Here is a 7,035-nt window from a genome sequence, read left to right on the forward strand (position 1 = left end):
GTAATAATATAGAAGAAAATAATAAAACGACAGCCTAAAGCATTACAAGTACGATAAATATACTCCGAACTTCCCAGGAGTAGGGAGGTGAGAAACTCTTATATGTATAAACCGATGTAATTTTAGTTAGAATGAAATATACAAAAAACAAGACTTCAACTACAAAGCCTCAACCCTCTTTTTGGTGTTACCTGGCTTGCTGAAACCCGGATTCAGTGAATTCAGTAAATGTTAAATAATCTAAATATATGAAAGCTACTTAACATTTCCAAGGTGATTTCAGAGAACAATGGTGTGTACTGCCAAATTGTCTTCCTAATTGCCAGATTCTCAAAAATGGTGTGTGCTTCCCCAAATATTTAAATAAGATTATTTTATTAAAGAAGATTATATAAGGTAATAGTGGATTGAAAGTAAAAGAAACATGTCTCAGTTTTTGAGATCTTAGCTCCCACTTGCACCTCCCCCCAATGTCTTCACCTCAGTCCCCCCATATTTAATAGCTGAAATATTTGGGTCTGGAATTCATTTTGGTCTTCCTGGACTATTTGCCAAGCAAAAATATTCTTTAGGGGTGCCTAGCTGGCTCAGTTGATGGACCAGCGACTTTTGACCTAATGCTTAAGTGTATATTTGTTAACTATGTAGCTTTATTTAATTTAGATGAAGTCTATGATTAAAAAACCAACTCTAATGTAAGTTTAGATGAAGTCTATGATTTAAAAAAAACCAGCTTCAGAGAAAGACAGATACCATATGTTTGCACTCTTAGGTCTAACAGGAGAACAGGAGAAACCTAATGGAGGACCAGGGGGAGGAGAAGAGGGAAAGAGAGTTGGGGAGAGAGAGGGACACAAAACTTGAGAGACTAGTGAATAGGAACCCGAGGGTTGAAGGGGGATGGGGGAAAAGAGGTGGAGGTGGTGGAGGAGGGCACTTGTGGGGAAGAGCACTGGGTGTTGTATGGAAACTAATTTGACAATTAACTACTTTAAAAAAAAAACAGCTTGATGTAAGTTTGAACTCTATGTTGGGTGTAGAGATTACTTAAAATCTTAAAAAAAAAAAAGAAAAAGAAAAGGAAAGATTCTTTGATTATCCATTCATACTCTGTTTTTAACACCTTACTAATAAAGTCTGCCTTTTGACCTCCTCTACCTTTAATTAGCTGAAGCTAGTTAGAATTGCACACTAACTGAACATAGAAATACAAGGCATTTTAAAGTGAACTAGTTTTTGACCAAAGGAATCAAAGAAATGACATCTAGATTAGTTTTCCTTCTGTGAAATTGGTTCCTCTTCTTTCTGGCCTACATACTATACTCATTCTCTCCTTTCTGTTTTATTCGTACTAGTTAATCCTATTAATCTTTCAAAAGCCAGCTCAGTTTCCACTAGCTATCTTTAACATCTTGTTCTCCTTTTTTGGAGTCTGAAAATTCAATTGCACTTAAAATCATCTTTCTTTTATTTCTCTGGATTTCCAATGCATAACAAGCATTTAAAAGTTAATTAGTTGAATTTGACTTTTCCCTTCATTTGTACCCATAGTAAACTTTACTCCCTTAGGTTTGTGACGCACTGTGTTCAAACTGGTAAGTTATAGTCATATCATATTATTAAACAGTGAAGTCACCGTTTATGGACAGCGTAGACTTCGCTGTGCTAGCACATTGGAACCAGGTCTTAGAGTTGATTTTTTAATCACAGATTTACTCTAAATTAAATAAAGCTAGGGGTGCTGGGTGGCTCAGTCGGTTAAGCGTCCGGCCTCAGCTCAGGTCATGATCTCTCGGTTTGTGGGTTTGAGCCCTGGATCAGGCTCTGTGCTGACAGCTAGCTCAGAGTCTGGAGGCTGCTTCAGATTCTGTGTCTCCCTCTCTCTCTGACCCTCCCCTGCTTGCACTGTTTCTATCTCTCAAAAAATAAATAAAAGACATTAAAAAAATTTTTTTAATAAATAAATAAAGCTAAATACTTAACAAATATACACTTAAGCATTAGACCTGTAAAGTGCTACCTTGCCCTTGTTGATGCTCTGTAATTACATCTTATAAGTTGTGTTACCACTATGATTTCCTAATTACTACCCATTTTTCCCTTGTTAGTGCTACCATGTCAATTGAAAGCTGCATTACTTCCCTCCAGAGGTATACCTAAACTTACCAGGTCTTCTGACTTCAATACTTATTCATTTATTTAATATTTATAGTGTTCTTGCTGTATGCCAGCACCTATATTAGATGTTTAGAAGGCAGAGATGATTTTACAGTGTTTAGGAGAGACAAGCAAACTAGCTATTGTACTACAATGGGATACATGTCAGACATTAGAGGTGTATAAAGTAGCCCTCTGATGAGAAGAATTTGTTTGCTAAACCAAGACCTTTGAACTTTAGCCTGAAGGTTCTGGGAAACTTGAAAATTTTCCGCAGGGGATAAAATTTATACCCATTTAGAAAAGATTACTGTGGTCAGTAAAGATACTACTTAGGAGGTAGAGCAAGCCTAGAGGCAGGGATCAGTTAAAAGGCTAATGCAATAATCTACCATCTATGCTGCTGCCAAACCAAGTTATTTTAAGGGGTCTCCTATCATAGAATTATAAACTTTTAGAGCTGAGACATAGTTTACAGATATTCTAATTCAATTCTCTCATTTTACACTAAAGGAATAGAGGCTGAAAAGGGTAAAGGGATTTATTCACTATCTCTACAGGGTGTTACAACAACTAATGCTAGAACTCAAATCTCCTATCCTGTACTTAATTCTCCCCCAAACCTGCCTGGATTTCCATTCTTTGCAATTTAATTAAATAGAGTTGTGCAAAGGCTTGTTTCTTGTTCCCTTTGAAATCTAGTCCCTATTGCTTAGCTAGACAAATCTCCCCAGGGCAGCTTCTGTGGTTTTCAGTTCCTGCTTAGCACCAGCTCTTTGGAATTCCTGGAAGCTCAACTCAGCATTTAAAAATATATATTTCATCTAGCGCTTTTGGATGTTTACTTCAAGAAGAATCTTAGGTTATCTTGTCCAAAATATTGGTATATGATAACTTATTTAATGTCTATCTTCACCTCTAGACCACAAGCTCCTCAGGAGCAGGTTCTGAGTCACTACTGTTACATGCAAGACCTAGCATAGTATTCACATATAGTAGGCACTTAATGCATATTTGTAGAAAGAATGAATATGTAAATGAACATATGCTATTCACTTATTCATGTAACAAATATTTACGAGAGCCAGCATTGTGCTAAAGTAGAGCAAGCTCACAGACTAATGGCATTCAATTATTGTTGTTTGTGTTGGAGTAAGTAGCTAGTCATTTGGAAGGGAAGGAAGCTTGATTTCTGTTTCACTTCTAGGGAACGTGAAATAAATTTTAGGTGGATCTAAGACTTAAATACTGAATATGTAAAAGTACTACATGAAAACACGGAAGTTTTTTAGAATTTTGACACGACCTGAAAAAATAATGTAACAAGTTGACAAATTTCAATACATAAAATGTAAATGTTCTGCATGAAAGGATATACCAGAAACAATGAAATTACTAAGAATCTGGGGTTGTGGTGAAAATAAAATAACTTTGCAACTAATACGAAGGTCAAAGGGCTGTTTTCTTCTGCATAAGCTTTACTAATATATGAACTGCAGATCAACAATACATTAAGAAAGTGGCCTGTAGACTCAAAGAAGAAATTCCCAGACAAATACACGTGGCTTACAAACATAGGAAAACATGTTCTGCCTCATCAAAATTCAAACTGAAGCAATACTTACCATTTTTAGGCTATCAGAAAGACAAATATAGAGAACTTTTGCTAATATACATTGTAGGAGGATTGTGGGGAAACAAATAGAAGCATCTCTTGATAATATTGTGAGTTCAGTTCCAGACCACTAAAACAAAGTGAATATCACAATAAAGAGAGTCAAAGGAATTTTTTTGGTATTCCAGTGCTTATAAAAGGTATGTTTACAGCATACTATAGTCTATTAAGTGTGCAATGACATTATGTCCAAAACAAGTACATAATTTAAAAAATAATTGCAAAAAAAATGCTACGTATCATCTGAGCTTTCAGTGAGTTGTAATCTTTTTGCTTTTAGAAGTTCTTTTTCTTTTTTTTTTTTACCTCAGTGTTGGGGGCTGCTGACTGATCAGGGTATTTGGTGGCTGCTAAAGGTTGGGGTGACTGTGGCAATTTCTTAAAATAAGACAACAATGAAGTTTACCACATCATTTGCTTCCTTTTTTCAAGAAATATTTCTCTGTGCATGTGATACTGTTTGAGTTTTACCCATGGTAGAACTTCTTCCAAAACTGGAGTCAATCCTCTTAAACCTTCCTGCTGCTTTATTAACTTAGCTTACATAACATTCTAAATCCTTCATTGACATGTCCACAATCTTCACAGCATTTTTAAAAAATGTTTTTTAAATTTAAATTTTGGTTAACGTATAGTGCAAAGTTGGTTTCAGGAGCAGAATTCTGTGACTCATCATTTGCATACAATACCCAGTGCTCATTGCAACAAGTGCCTTAATACCCATCACCCATCTAGCCCATCTCCCACCACCAACCTCCGTCAACCTATACTTTGTTCTTTATCATTAAAAGTCTCTTGTGGTTTATTTTCCTTTCTTCCCCTTGCCATATGTTCTCTTGTTTTGTTTCTTCACAGCATTTGTAATAGGAATAGATGCCATCTTACAAAACCACTTTCTTTGCTCACCTATAAGAAGCAATTCCTTCTCTGGTCAAGTTTTTTCATGAGATTGCAGCAATTCAGTTTCATATTCAGGCCCCACTTCTAATTATAGTTCTTGTTATTTCAAGCATATCTGCAGTTACATCCTTCACAGTAGTCTTGAACCCTCAAAGCCATCCATGAAGGTTGGAATCAACTTCTTCCAAACTCCTGTTCATGTTGATATTTTGACCTCTTCCCATAAATCCCATATGTTCTTAATGGCATCTAGGATGGTGAATCCTTTCCAAAAGGTTTTTAATTTATTTTCCCCGGATTCAATGGAGGAATCATTATGTATGGTAGCCATACCCTTACAAAATGAATTTCTAAAATAAAAAGACTTGAAAGTTAAAATGATTACTTGAGCCATGAGCTACAGGATGAATGCTATGTTAACAGCCATGAAAACAGCTATTAATCTTATTATACCTCTCCATCAGAGCTCTTGGATGAACAGGGGCATTGTCAAGGAGCAGGCCTATTTGAAAGGAATTCTTTTTTCTGAGCAAAAGTCTCAATAGTGGGATTAAAATATTCAGTAAGCCATGTTATACATGGATGTGCTGTCATCCAGGCTTTTTATTCCATTTATAGAGCACAGGCTGAGTAGATTTGGCATAATTCTTAAGGGCTCTAGGATTTTTGGAATCGCCAGTGAGCGGTGAATATCAAGATAGTATAACAGATTGTTCAAGTATAATTAATTGTTTCTTGCTTATCCTTTTCCTTTTTGCTTTTCAATGAGATCACACTTACTTAGGCCCAAAGGATTCTATACCAAAGTGTTGAAATATTTATGGAATTGATCTCAGAACCATTTTCATCACTTAAAAATTATGTAGACCAGATAGAAAATGAGTAAGCTACAGTTGGGGAAATGTTAGATTAATTTTTGAGAGGCCCATGAATTTTGGAAACTACACATCAATGACTGATATAAATTCCAGGAAACCATAGAGGTTTGATATTGGACCCTTTTCAATTAAGCTTTATGATGAAATACCTTTTCTATGTTACCTATCACTAGGCTTTTTGTGCATCTTCAACTCTAGTTACACAAGGTTGTTGTTCATCTTCCCCGACTCCATTCTTTGGATCAAACTATTCTCTCTAGGCATTCCCTCCGCCTAGTGCTTTCTGTGTAATTCCCAAAGGCCTCTTAAATACACCTCAAGCTAGAATTGATTTCTCTCTTCTTTGCTCCTCTTGTACACCATAAGTACATCCATCACTGGATACAGAAAGTTCTGCTTACTTAGTTGTATACAGATCCCTGAGTCACACAAGCTTAAACTGAAAAGAAGGGCTCTTTGACATAATCCTGTTTTCCTCTCTACATCTGCCGGTTTTAAGGGCAGGAATCAAGTCATATCTGGTTTTTAAATTTTGGACTTGTCTCTTTCCTTCATCATGCACCAAAGTACCTAATTTAATGATTGGGAGGGGCACATGCCACCATAATCCTGACATAACATGTCTTGGAGAAGCATTGCATTTTGCTTTCAGTATTAAAGTTCACATGTAAAATTTGTTAGATTATTTCACCCTGAGGTACATTTTATAAATCTATCAAAGCTTTGATTTCAGTGCCACATACAGTTTCAGGCTTACTAGAGACATTATAAGTGTCTGTGTGGGATTTAGACCTCTTTCAGCAGATTTTCAGATGTCATTTGTGTTTTTGTAGTTGTAACCAAATCATCTTGCAAAAGTAACATACATTGCGCATTTACTTCTCACTTTAAATTCAACGACATTTAAATCTCAAACACATTAGGCCTTTCATCATTTTTCTAGACTGGTGTAGGTGTGTCCGTTAAAAAAGAAGAAACAGCTTTGAAAACGTATTCTGTTCAACAAAACAGAAACTCCTACTGTTGACTCTTAATAATTACAGCTGACTTTAAGATATTTTATTAACTTGTCCCAGTAGGTGTCAGTGCTGAGTTGAGGCAAACACCGTTTTTCCAAGGGTTAAGTTTTAATTTTTAAAATGTGAGTGGCCCGGGCGATGAAAAGATATTTAGATTATGAGGCTATTCGTTGTTTTTAGGAGTTTAAAATTAATTCTTTAGGGCTTCAAAAGAGACGGGGTCTCGCTATGTTGCCCAGGCTGGAGTGCAGTGGCTATTCACAGGCGCGATCCCACTACTGATCAGCACGGGAGTTTTGACCTGCTCCGTTTCCGACCTGGGCCGGTTCACCCCTCCTTAGGCAACCTGGTGGTCCCCCGCTCCCGGGAGGTCACCATATTGATGCCGAACTTAGTGCGGACACCC

The 7,035-nt window shown here is 36.5% G+C and overlaps 1 long non-coding RNA gene across 1 annotated transcript in view; it reads right to left on the reverse strand.

The window, feature by feature from the left end:
* Positions 1–6,838: 6,838 nt before the first annotated feature.
* Positions 6,839–7,035, reverse strand: part of LOC115301339 — a 486-nt gene continuing 289 nt past the window's right edge. Inside the window, exon 2 of the long non-coding RNA XR_003913069.1 lies at positions 6,839–6,946. This is a non-coding gene — a long non-coding RNA (uncharacterized LOC115301339). The remainder of the gene's footprint in view (positions 6,947–7,035) is intronic.

The sequence above is a fragment of the Suricata suricatta genome, chromosome 9 (genome assembly GCF_006229205.1).
Source record: "Suricata suricatta isolate VVHF042 chromosome 9, meerkat_22Aug2017_6uvM2_HiC, whole genome shotgun sequence".
In the NCBI taxonomy this organism is placed as follows: Eukaryota; Metazoa; Chordata; class Mammalia; order Carnivora; family Herpestidae; genus Suricata; species Suricata suricatta.